Below are 12,555 nucleotides of genomic sequence, written 5' to 3'. Positions count from 1 at the left end.
ATCTGTTATTTCATTAAAGAATCGGCATCCGTTATTGATACTAGACAATTTCTATGTATTTATTTAAACCTTTTTAATCAAGTTCAAAGCCCTAGGAAAAGAGGGTTAGGGGGTGAGAAATACTAGCTGTGAAGCTACATGTAAATAGAATTATAGTGTACAAAATACCACATCTAGTATTGATACTAGACAATTTCTATATATTCATTTAAACCTATTTAATCAAGTTCAGAGCCCTAGGAAAAGAGGGTTAGGGGGTGAGAAAAGCTAATTGTAAAATTACAAATAGCTAGAATTGTACTGTAGGAAATATGACATATGGTATTTATACTAGACAATTTCTGTATAAGTAGGATTTTAGTGTAGAAAATGGTTGGCGATTTATTTACAATGGATACAATTTAATCGGTTAATGATTACATTTTATTAAATGATGTCAGAGTAGTTCAGCTAATGGAAAGATTGCTGAAATAAAGAAAACCATTCCCCCCACTACCACCAAAACCTTCGTGCAACTGAATCCAGGTTAGGGCTAGCCTTGATACAGTTTTCAAAGTCATATAGAAAAGGGGGTTCAATGAAAATGTACCAAATCGAGACTGGCTACTTACAAACAAGTTGATGGTTCCGGGGTTTCAACAATACCGTTTAAAGTCAGCATTTCGTAAATTATATGGTCGTTATAACGATCTAATTTGCTAATACAACTTATCATTAGGTCGAATACTGTCTGACGTGTTTCATACGTGTACCGATTATCAGGCCGGTTTCGGCACACTGATTGTGACTACGGATAATTCGGTTTACCTGATCAAGAGATAGCGCTCTCGGCGGGTGTGACTGGTCGACAGGGAATGATTATTCCTCCAAGGCACTAGCTGCAGAATTGAAACCCTCTGAAAAAATATTGGGACATATCAGAGAGCTTCAGATCTATCCCTGATAAACCTTAGATTTACATGTAAGGCGCACAGAAAATGCACACGGTTGAGGCCTTATATTGCTATATTCTTAAATCGCCATCTCATCAATTTAATATAAAAAAATTCTAACATATTTTCCTACTATACTTGTGTCCAAACATACCTTCAAAAATCAATTAAAGCCCCATATGAGCAGAGAACTCGCAGCTTTTAATGATTTCGTTTGTTAATGTTAATCCCACCTCTTTTATATCCAGGGGTCCGTGTCTGCCCAACTCTCTATTTTTATTGCATATACCAGTTATGAGATTGATCGCTGTTCGTTATCTTCACCTTTCACCTAGCAATATAATTTACGCACTGTCGCTCTTTCATTCATAAGAGTACTATGATATCTACGGTGTATGTGTAGGCTCGTAGCAACAAAATTCCTCTACAGGACAAGGGTAGATAACTCTACTGGAGAATGTGTTTCGGAATGTGTAATCTTCGGTGTCAAGACAAATACAAATATAAATGTAGAAATATTAAATAATAGACACTCTTGGCCTAGAAATATTCTTTATATTTAGGTCACCTGAGTCACTCACGGCGACAACTCGAATCTGCATTTCCTGTATTTATGTGTCGTGTATCATTCGTAAACTTTACATTTTCATCTATTTTTTCCCCAGAACCACTGGGCCTATTTCATCCAAATTTGTCATAACGCATCTTTGGGTAAAGGGGATTCATGCGTGTTCAACTGGTGGGCAATAATCTCTTCAAAGGGGAGCTGATCTAGAAAAGACTAAAATAGAACATGGGCATTTAAAAATCTTCTGTACGACTGGACCAGAGAAGTTCAAATTTACATGAAAGCTTCCTGATATAGTGTAGATTCAAGTTTAATCAAACCATGGTCTCCCCAGTGGTAGGAAGAGGGCACGAAAGGGGATTAAATTTGTGTATGGGGGAGACAAAGCAAATCTTTCAAAATCATTTTCTCAAGAACAACAGTGCCTTGATGAGCCATATTGATATGCAAGTAATAGGGAATTGAAATTATACAAAGAAATATCCATTTTACTCAATGACCGCAGGGACATGATGACGCATGTTTTAACAAGCAACTCTAGGTAGTGCATACGTAATTTTGTTCAAATCATGATCCCCAGGGATAGAATGGGGGCACAATAGGGGATTACAGTTTTGCTTCTGAAGACATGTACACCTATATAGGAAAACAATCTTTAAAGAAAATTCTCAATAACAGCAGTGCTATGATTACTGGTATTGATTAATGCAAGCATTCCCAGGTTGTGAAGATTGTTCAAATCATGAACCCCAGGAGTAGGTTGGGACCCAAATAGGGAATCAAAGTTTTACATGGTGAAAAATAAGATATTTTGTTCTAAATCTTCCTCTGATTACTCATATTGAAATTATAATTCATTTCAAAATTAGGGATTATCTCCCTCATGCATAGCTCTTATCCTTAGACGAATTTGACTCCACTTTTTTGGCACTCTGTTTTCCCTAAAATAGCTCTTAAAGTTTATTGTTATTTCGGATTTCAAACATTTCGGTTGAACATCACTGAAGATACATTATTTGTCAAGATGCGCATCTGGTGCATCAAAATTGGTACCGTATAAGTTTTACATTAATATGTGATCATTCCTAGATAGTTAATGATAAAGTTTGTTCAAATCACGTCCCTCTGGAGTGAGGAAATAGGATTGGGCCACAATAGAGGGTCAAAGTTTTATATTGAAACATGTTCGGACAATCTTTTAAAAAAAACCACATTTTCTCAGTAACAGCAAGGACATGATTATGTTATTGTGCAAGCAGGTGTGACAGATTGAAATTTGTATAAATCATGATTTTTGAGGATAGGGCAGATTGAAGTTTGTATAAATCATGATCCCGGGGGTAGGGCAGATTGAATTTTGTATAAATCATGATCCCTGGGAGTAGGGTAGACTGAATTTTGTATAAATCATGATCCCTGGAGGTAGAGCAGATTGAAGACTGTATAAATCATGATCCCCAAGGATAGGGCAGATTGAAGTTTGTATAAATTATGATCCCAAGGGATATGGTGGGTTTAAAATAGGGATCTAAGAATATCCATGTGGTCATAAATGTTAAAGCTGACATGATATCATAAATGTACAGTGTTTCCCTTTCATCACCACCTACCGCCATATTCTCAATTTCTAATTCTCAAACCTATCGCTACACACCGATGCTATAAGCATGAGAGCACAATTCATGCTCCACAGCATGCAGGTACATGTATAGCATTCACCCGATCTCTATGATATACGCAAAGATTTGTAGAAACAAACTTTGTAGAGAATAAATGACAGCCAGTGCACTTTTAGGGAATATCCAATAATACACCAAACACATCAGACAGAAATCCAGACACACACATTTCAATGAACAATAATTCTCAATACAGAACGTTTCCCTCTGTGTTGTAATGTGAAATCCTCCTCGTACATGCGCAAACTATACTCTGTAGTAAATCGTGCAGTAACGGCATGGACTTCAGAAAATGGCGTCTGTATTGCATGATTTAGGGAAAAACTTATGTTGACCTCAGTTTGTTACTTGGATTTATTATCGCCTATTTGTTATGTTGTATAGAGCGTCAGGGTCTGGAATATGACATAAGAATCTGTAGAAAGGGCACATGTGTTTGATATGCAAAGCATTAATGCAACCTATTCTGTACAATATAATTCGGATGTTTTGGCAATTTTTACAAAAGAAAAAAAAGTTTTATTTTTCTATTGAGTCTATTCTTTAGCATATTTGATCCATTTAGAACTATTTTTTTCCATCGAGTCTATTTCATCTTTCACTTTTTACTATTCTAAAAGTACTCGGTTAATTTCCACCAAACTTGACAAAAAGCATCATTTGCTGAAGGACAATCACAATTGTTAGAATAAAGGTCTGAACCATATCAGCTGAAATATGATTTTAAACTGTGAACATAAGAAGTGTGTCTTTATAACAAACCACTGCACCAGAAATACCAATATTTACAACAAAGTTTCTAAGTATAGTGTCGATTCTAAATTGTTCTAACTGTGTTTATCACCCCACCCACCCACCCCGACCAATACTGGAGCCCAGCAGGGGGGGGGTTGCAAAGTTCAACGTAGGAATATGTAGGGGATTGAATTATTGTGTATTGTTTAGTCTCCCTTAAGAATTTTTCACTCATATGGAGACGTCCCAGTACCGGTGAAGGCCTTCAAATTTAGGCCTATGCTCAGCGCTTGCGGCCATTGAGCAGTAAGGGTTCTTAAGTGCGCCACAGGTACTGTTACACGAGGTATCCGTTTTAAAGTCACCTCCGAAGACCCGTGACATTCACAACTAATGACGAACGTTTGGCGATGGAAATGTCACTACCTTCTTAACCACTTAGATATGTCGCAGGCGGGATTCGAATCCCGACCTTCTGCATAAGGGGTGAAGGCTCTACCTCTAGACCACTGCGGCGGGATATTTATGGGGAAATCTTCTCAAACACTGCAATGCTACAATTTGTGATATTATATCTAGATACATGAGGTTGTTCGGCCTGATTGGTCAAGTGACCCAAGGTTATAACCACCCCTAAATAGTCATATATATTGATAAGATGTCTCTATACCACATTTAGAGAATTGGTTTTTTTGTGTGTGTGTGTGTGGTTTTTTGTTTTTTGTTTTTGTTTTTTGCCCCCTCCCGACTGACTAATGAAAAAGTACCCATACAAAGATATTTCTATTAACAATCTGAGCATCTATTTTTTGTTTGTTAATTTGTTTGTTTCGATTCTTATTTCATTTATTTGAAATCCTCTTGTTTGCAGTTGTATTTTCTATCTATTAAATGCTTTCAAATCAAATTTCCTAATTTTTTTGCACGACTTTCAACAATAAATTCTCGATATTATGACCCAAAGTTTAAACACCGAGTCAAACGAGGACAAACAACCTTTTTATAACGGAATTATTCACGAAAAGTTTCTTCTAATGATTATCCTATCATGATTGTAAGCTTAACGTGTTCATATGACTGAAGTTCGGCAAACTAAGAGGGTTGTCTGGATACATTTTAAACAAGTCGCTGCACATAAGAACTAATAAAGGGGTATTTTCTTTAATCCTTTACTACTTTTATAAAGGTAGACATCATCTCTCATGTACACATCATATTTCAGGTGCATTTAGAGTCAGATTAAAACTCTATGCAGGACTGCCAATCCCACTGATTGGAGTCCAATAAAAGGACCCCTCCCATTGGAAATTAAACAGAATTTTGCCCATCCAATGGTCAAATAAATCCCAATTTTAATATTAACGGAATTGACTTCACGCCCCAAATAAACTAGTCGCTCTAACCACTTGTAGTGGCGGATCCAGCGCTGAGCGCACCCCTTCCCTGTTTCGATCTCATACATTTGATCCATTTTTATACACTATATATATATATATATATATATATATATATAAATGTATACGTCGTATTTTATTAGCAATTGGACTCACTAGTTTCAAGGGGCTTCGCCCCCTCGGCCTCCCCAATGCTATGGACTCAACGGGGGTCTCAAGACAGCCCCTAACACTAAGCTGTATTGTGCAATTGCACCCCTGCGTTTAAAAATTTATGACTCCGCCAATGACTTGTTAATCTTAAAGGTATATGTGCCGTATTAAACAATATTTTGTTCGATATTAAAACCTAGAACATTTTGTCAGTATGATAAACTATGAAAAACAATCGAGATTATTTGAGTTTCTATCAAATAGTCCGTATTAATTTTGATACACCCTGTAGGTCGGGTCTACGTGACTTTAGCGGCTAGATGGTACAAGTTAATTTGTATGCACTACGTCACACTCGGTACTCCCTGTGATCGAACCCATTCATTACACTTTTTCCAACCGAAGCAGCAACGTGGTTCTTGTATTTGAGGCGGAAACCAAGCACGTGGCCGAAGTTTTTTCTCCCCTTTTTTGGATTTATTCCATACACATAGCTTTCTGACAATTTTTTCCTGCATTAGGAATGCCACCTAAAAAACGAGCATCGACCCAGAGATCCCCGGCCAGGAGGGTCGGGATGAAACGTAATCGTCGGACAACAGCTCAACTCCGGAAACGAAGTCCAAATCACACGGCCACACCTTGGACGGATCGACTAGCCCCTGCAGAGGGGCAGTCACAGCCCCCTGTGGAGGTCCCTCGATTCCCAATCGATAATACACCGGATAACCCGGGTGAGTCTTGCAATTTTTTGTTGAACCAAGCGGCATATTTACTCTTACCTTGTCAAATTACATCTACACTGAGTGGCCAAAAGTATTGCAACAAACATGACTGACGTCATCACAATGTAAATAACAGCTGCATGGAGAAAACTAACTTTCAATGAAATATACATTATTTATTTACCATTTTTTTCTAGTATTGTGTTGCAAAGTCTTTCTGAATAATAACTTGTGGTAGTCTTGAAGATATTGAAGTATGGAAGCTACGGATATATGTTTGAGAGAGGTCATTCCAAATTTTTGTCACTGCAGCCATTAGGTAATCCCGGTTTTTAATATCATCAAACTCACGGGACAGTTTGATTTTGATACAACGCCAGACATTTGCAATGACATTAAGGTCCGGGGACTGTACAGGCCAGTTGAATTTTGGAATACCGTTTTCTTATTTCCAAGTATTGGTCTGTCTAGAGGAGTGGGGGTGAAATTATCGTCTTGGAAAATAAATTGCTGATTTCGAAAAATTTTGCTAACAACGGGCCATAAGTGATTATCCAGCAATTCAATATACCTTGCTGAGTTTAGATTTATATCAACAGGTACACGAACACCAATACCATAATAGGTAATACACCCCTAAAACATACAACTTACTCTCACGGGCGTTTTGCGTTGGTTCAGACGGTAAGGTTTCCTCTTCTCGGACGATTTTCTCCACAAACTTACAGAGTTATTTTCTCCAATGACTACCTGTGTTTAATCTGAGAAAATAACTTTCTACCACTGTTCAGGTTTCCAATGTCTTTTCCTCGGCACCACACAATTCGGTGTTGTCTGTTGACTTTAGCGATTGTAAGCGTTTTCTGAATTTTGCCCCTCCTGTATCCTTCCTGGTGTAACTTACGACGAACAGTTCACATGGACACATTTGTACCTTCATTCCTATTAAAAGTTAATGCAATGTCTTCAAGAAATTGTCTTCTGTTAGTTTTCAGAAAGCGATAAAGTTTCCTCTCATCTATCATCGGGGCCTTCCTCTCCGGAGATCGTTTTTAACACTTTCTCGTCCAACAGTGCTTCGATGGATTTCCAATGATTCACTAATTTTGTTGTCATTAAATCCCTTTGAATTTAGAATTACAATCCTTTCCTTTAGGTCCTTTGACAATTCTCTTTCATTCTTCGACATTGTTTTCATTCGATACCTTACTGGAAATCGTCTGCTACTTTGAATTACAAACGGTTCCCCATATAATTCGTACCCTAGTTAATTCGCATACCTGACATCACGACCCAGCTTACTTTGTTACGCTTCAGCAATAAAAATAAAATTTGAATCGAGTAAAATTGTGATGACGTCAGCCATGTTTGTTGCAATACTTTTGGTCACTCAGTGTACATGCGATGATATCGGCAGTCATGTCCCGCTTAAACTCAAGCAAAAAATATGGAAGGGGGGATTTATTGATCTGTCTGTCCTACTCAAATCTGCTACGGAATTGGAGCAATTTGAGTCCCACGGGCATTTACAACTTGTCAATGGCAAGCTATGCGTAGTCAAGCGCCAACTTAACTCCTTTTTGAGCATAGAAAAGTGGACATCAGCCTTCATGATTTACCTGAGCATTGTACTTCAACATAGTCAAACGGCCCAAGAAATTCTGAAGTACATGCGAGATATAAGGCTTGCAGCTAATCGTTCACAAAATTGGCAAAAGTATGACGACCAATTCCGACTCCGTAAGGCCTCCAACCCTGCTATGTCTTGGGGCAAAATTCACAGCGAATTCTGGTTGATGTACATAAACAACCAATCAAATTTCTCTCATCCCTAGAAGGTGTCAAGCGGTTTATAGGTGTCTCAATATATCAAGACTTCCTATATCTTACCAATTATTTGTTAAAATTTTTCGTGCTTTAACATTAGTATGTCGCTCGCCTTTTTTTTTAAACATGTCTTATTTTTTCAGCAGTCTTTTCATTGACATTTTTACGGTTTGCGCAGTCAGTAAGTTTTGTCATCGTCGATTCCACAAGTTTCTCAAAACCAGCTAGGTCAAGCGTGGGTATTTTCACATAGGTCCAAGACCAACCAAACCGGCAAACCCCTAGTTTGTCAAATTATCTGTCCAACACTACTAATTAAGGCATATTTATAGCCCCCTCCCATTACTTATATATTGCTCTTTTCATGCGGATGGCACTCCTACGACACGTTTTCAGTACCTAGAAGATATTGGCATGTTGCCCATACTTGCATGATAAAAATTCATGGCTAACCAGGTTAGAGGTTTGTACATTTGACACAACCATGTCATAAAGGCTACTGAGATTGAGTTGTTCCGAACAGATGGCACTCATCTGTATGTTGGTCCTGGGAAATCAATTATTTCTCAACAATATCAAGCGGCCTTGGAATTTTTTTTTCCTTTTCTTTTTCTTCAAATGTCAAGGTTTTTCTTACCCGCCGCACAAGTAATTTATCATTTCGTGCTTGTTGCTGTTTGCCAATTGTGCGTTTACTATAATTTTTGTGCACCTCCAGTTTCAAGTACTGTGGTTTGGTCAAATGACTTATTCTTATCCATGTAATTCTTTATTGTATTTTGAGTTTCACTAAGTTTTTAATCCTACAAGTTTTTTGTGGGGGACATTGTTCCAATGTTTGTGACCGAACTGGGGAGTCGGTAATGGTACGTGATGACTGTTTCTGCTCCAAAACCTGGTTGTTTCCCCCCACCTGCTTCTAAAGTAGGGGGCAATTTACAGTACTAAAAGTCGTACAAGTTAAAACAAGTAAACTAATAGTGGGGCCACCACCGGGGACGGTTGGGCCCACATCCACCTCACTTCAGTGAGGGGATGCTACAGTCTGATGCATGTGTGGGGCTTATGTCCAACATGATAATGTACATACCAGGTAGCACTGCAGGAGACAGGGTGAGAAGGGCGGGTCTCGCTTACCTCCTTAGAACGCTGGTGTCCGTTTATGTCTGGGCACTGAATGTTTTACTCGGCCCCCCAGTGTACCCCTTACAAGTTAAGTTAAACTGGCTCACTGGGCGACTCCCAAGTTACCCCACAACATGTTCACATGCGGCCGATATTGTCCATTTCAGTATATCCCGAATGTGTCATTGCTGTTATATGAATAAATTGGTAAACGTTGCTTGTGTCTGTTATTCACTGCAATGAGTCATGGACTGTTATTACAGCCAGTTTTTTTGGTTTTATCTACCAGGCAGATTCTTTAATTAATATGATTTGACAATTTCCACAAGATATAAACTTAAAGCAGTAATGGTTTATGCAATGTAAATAAAAAAATCGCTGACTTTCTATACATTTGTATGAAGGAATGATGTATATGATGGATGTGCGCAATCGCGAGAGAAAAAAATATTATAAGAAGCATAATTGGAAATGTTACACTATATAGTCAAATTGAATGGTAATTTCATGTTAAATTTAAAATAATTCGTCCCCCTGTTCAAAGTGGATCCTGTTTCTGTGTCACTGTCTTTTATCGCTGAATGTGTCCTGTCAACAGCCGTACATGCTTTCACATCGTCATGTACATTGTTGACTTTCGAAATTCCGCGTGCAACGTCACGTGGTCATGAATATTAATTTAGAAATGGGGCGTTCACTATCCTTCTCGGAGAATACATGATTAAATAGGAAATTAGCTTTATTACGTTTTAATTCGATTGATTTAAATTTCATAATTTGCAAAAAAGTGTATAATTCATACAGCTTGATATCAAACACTTGTGGGTTTTTTTTAATCCTACGTATGATACAGTATCCGATAAATAATAAATATGATATGTTTGCAATACTAACGACATTTAATTTTTACGTTATTTGAAATTTAACAATAATTTATCGTTTAACAATAACCTAATTCGTTTTTCCCCTCAAAAATACTCAAATGGTATGATATTTTATAATATTTTTCAATAGCTAGTTTTCCAATCCCGCTTGCGCCGGTAAACAATCAATGAATCATAGCCTGTTTTCCTGAAGAGCTTTCACATATGTTTCTTCGACGACATGTGAGATATGTCTCAAATGCTTGGAGTTTCTTGAAAAAGTAGACCAAATTTAATTCATAAGTATCCCCCGAAGGGAGCGAGGGAGGGACTGACTTCAGAACCCCAAGTGACCTCTTTGTTTTAGCCATGACCAAATTCCTCGGATACCAAATTGGTATTTCATTGACAACCTACATTCTTCCCCCAGCTGCGGGTGTCAGAGTATCTCATAACCATCATGACTGCTATAAAACAATATACAAAATGTCTGATACATGTATTTACACAGGGAACAATATGGTTATTCTTAAATTTTTGTTACATGATAAACACCACGATTATTATACAAGTATAACATAATAAACACATATAACCGATTATGGATTTATTCAATTTGTAGAACCAGGTAACAAAGTTTAACATACTGTCTAAGTATCCAGTAACCACTTATAAAGCAAAAAGTGAAAATGCATCCAAATCATAAGGAGAGTTCATTTTTTAAGTTTCCACGCGGATATTTGCACTGTGAGTGTTTTTATTTTTGCGTAGTTAAGATTTGACGCAGTTGGAGCTAAATCACTATTTAGCGTAATCATGATTAAGTGTTGCTTCAACATGTATACATGTATATGGTAATAGGTAATTAGAGAATTACATGTTTAGTGCAACAATAGATTGGCGTTCTTGCTTTGCCACCAAAGTCGCTGAATTCCTCTAAAATAAGTACAAACTTGATGTAATTATTACGTTCTATACATATTTCTCAATATATTCCAAGTAATGGTAGAGGAAACTTAAGTGATGTTCTTCAAAACAATTTCATTGCAAATAAAGTTTAGTATCTTTAAAAGTCCCTTCAATTGAATAAAATTGGGTTAGTATCAAATTAGCGATACACTTTCAACTTATTCCTATGATATATCATAAAGCAATAACACTAAAGGTAATTTGATATATTTTTATATTTTCATGAAAGGACGTTCCCACTTTAACTATAAAATACGGCCCCGATAATTTAGTAAAACATGTACATTAAAGTTTGAATTATGCCATTTGCAATGCCCCGGCATGTTCAGTGATACCTTAACTTAAAGGTTTGACATTTGATTTTACTGAACTGTTCATTAACATTAAGAGCTATGCCATCTTTTGAAGTCGAGGTTGTCTGTTTTTGTTAAATCTTTATTGATATTGTTCGAATGACCGAATTTTAAAGCCGTTATATATATCAAGCACGAGGTTGTCCATATTTCTCTTTTCTATTTTAAGTAGTTTTTGTAATAAAGAAAATTACATTAAAAAGGCAAGACCGGACAATCTTGTACTGATGATTATTTCTTTACCGAAATCATCTCAGCTCTGTAACTTTGGTAAATCTAAATATGGACTTATTGTGTCATAACCACCGCTTTTGATCCACATTGAGATATAATGCAGTTTCTCACTTGGTTTCACGTTTTGAATTTTTTCCCCATGTGTTATATATAAAAACATTATAAATATCACTTGAACCATTGTTATTTTTACGAATAATTGTCACACATTTTGGATAAACTGGTGAGTTACTTCTAGATGTAACCTATTCTCCAGTATGCATATTTTCAAGTTTGTAAAGAATATCTGCTATAATATGCAATAAAATGAAAGGGATTGCATTGTGACGAGTCTTCAAATGTCTTCATTACTCACGATTTGACCATTAGTGGGAAAATATCACTTAGGTATCGTATGCCCCTTTCATACCAGTTTCTATAGTATACATTTCCCTACCAATTCTGGTACATTAATCGTACATGTACCATGTAGGATCCCCAATCGTCACATTTTATTAAACAGTATGCAATATAAAGTCGTAAAGCGGTGCCGCAAATACATCTTTCCAAACAAGATATGAACATGCAAGCATTATCAAAGGTTACCAGATTGTCAGTATTGTCAGCTTATTGGGGTTATGAGATTCGTTACCTTCACCTTTCATTTGGTAAAAATGTACATAATAGTCAAGTTTTCCAGGATCATACGGATTGCGTATTCATTAATCGTGTGATCCAAGTTATCTTTAGAATTTAGATGAAACTATATATTTAGATTATATGCAGCCCACCGTTTTCAAAACTCTTGAGTAATAGTATTTTTTGGCGTATTGTGTGTATTTCTAATTCCATATATACTATAAGCATGATCTTTCAATTTCCTGAATCATGTTTCGATGGTTTAGGAAGACTAATCAGTAAGTGTGTAATTTTAGGAATGATATTTGACTTAATTTACGGCAAGTGTAACCGGTCGACAGGAGATGCTTACTCCTCCTAGGCACCTGATCCCACCTCTG

This window comes from Ostrea edulis, chromosome 7, assembly GCF_947568905.1.
Source record: "Ostrea edulis chromosome 7, xbOstEdul1.1, whole genome shotgun sequence".
In the NCBI taxonomy this organism is placed as follows: Eukaryota; Metazoa; Mollusca; class Bivalvia; order Ostreida; family Ostreidae; genus Ostrea; species Ostrea edulis.
Note: the sequence above shows the minus strand (reverse complement) of the source record.